The sequence below is a fragment of the Corvus brachyrhynchos genome, unplaced genomic scaffold (assembly GCF_000691975.1).
Source record: "Corvus brachyrhynchos isolate BGI_N302 unplaced genomic scaffold, ASM69197v1 scaffold26, whole genome shotgun sequence".
Lineage (NCBI taxonomy): Eukaryota > Metazoa > Chordata > Aves > Passeriformes > Corvidae > Corvus > Corvus brachyrhynchos.
This window is the reverse complement of record NW_008239324.1, coordinates 464,249-465,958: the sequence shown is the minus strand read 5'-3', so window position 1 is coordinate 465,958 and position 1,710 is coordinate 464,249.

The window sequence follows — 1,710 nt, the reverse complement described above, 5'->3', positions numbered from 1 at the left end:
TTTTTAAATGTATTTAAGTGAAATTCCTCGGGAGAGGCCGCCGGGTCCGTCCCGAGGTGCTCGCCCGGTGGCGGTGACATCGCGGCGCGCCTCGGCCCCGGTGGCGCCGTCGCTGCGGGTTCAGAGGTTCTTCTGCCGCTTTGGGGGAGTTTGGGGATATTTTATTATTATTAAAAAAAATCCAACAAAACCAACAATAAACAGAGAGCGCATTTAAGCGTCTATTTTTTTTTTCGTTCCGGGCGTTGAGGCGGATTTTCTTGTGCCTGTGAAATCCGCCCCTCTGCCTTCTCCCTAATGAGTTCATTAGAGGCAATCAGAGTGGGACAATTAGGGACGCATGGTGACCAAGTGTAAACTCAAGTGTTGGGGGAAAGCGCTGCGAATTGTTCTGTTCCACCCAAGAGAAAAGCGGATCTGCAGGGTGAAGGAACCAAGGTGAGGAACCAGCGATTTCCCCGCTCCGCAGGGAAAAAAAAATCAAAATATATTTATAATCAAAAATAGCGCTGCAAAATCGATTCGAGCCCGAAAAGACCAAGCTAAGGTTGAAATGAATTCGCTGTCACTTCGGCCGGGCTCCTTGCCGCCGCCTCCCCCGAGCCTGGCTGCTGCCGCTCTGATTCCTAAGCGGTGATTTTTTGGGTTTCTTACACTGTAATTCTGCCTTTCCCTCCTCGCAATTTGTGTGGTTTCGTAAGGCTTTAAACAAAGATATTTTTTTCCCCCAAAGTCGGGCTGGGATTTTGGCTGGCTGCTGAGACCAAGGGTCCCTTTCCCGCTCGCAGCCGGGGCGGTGGGGACGAGACCGCAGCCGGCTCCGGCCGTGGGAACCCGGCGAGGCTGTTAATTACCGGAGATCTTCTTAATAAGAAAGGAAACGATTTTATGCGATAACTGAGGGGAGGGAAAAAAAATAAATTATGAGGCAGCTCCTCTACAAGGAGGGATGGTTAAAAATGATCTGCGATGGAAAAATGGATTGGGAAGTTTCTCCGGGCACTTCAAAACTGTTATTTCATTTTGATGGAAATAATTTGGAATGTTCGGGGAGGGTTTCATCCACCGAGAAAATGTCCGGGGATATTTTGTTTGTGAAAAAAAATAGTGAATTCAGCGAGATAAGCTGATAATTTTCATGTAAAGGTATGGTCATAAGAGAAAACTTTTATTTTTTTTTTCTGGAATAATTTGAGAACGACTTCACACTTTTATGTTCGGTTTTCAAATAAATCATATTTCTCCTTACAACTTGGGCTGTGTCTTAGCGTACACAAGAACATGGGATTTCTTTAACGATATAAGTTTTTAAAATGCAGGAATTTTTAAATGCAGAGCTTGAGCAAAGCCACCCCTGCGGTGTCCCAGCGCTGTCCCTTCCTAGAAATATCGTTGATGGAATCTTACCTCCCCTCGGCTGAAAACTTTACCGAGATTAATTTCTACAGAACCCCCGGAAGCAGCAAAAGTTCTTTGCCTGCTGCAGCTGGGCACCGAGCAGAGACTGAACCAGCGGGCTCGGAAAAGCCCTAAAATTCGAATGGCTTGAAGAAGAAAAAAAAAACCGGCACTATGAAAAATACGCAGTTTCCAAACAGGGGAGCGCAGGGAGAGGAGGAGAGCGGGAGGTGCTTGGAAAAGCGGGATTCCCTCCGCGGGGCTCCCTTCGCCCGCTTCCCCGAGGGAGCCGCCGGTTTTCCCCTCGCAGCC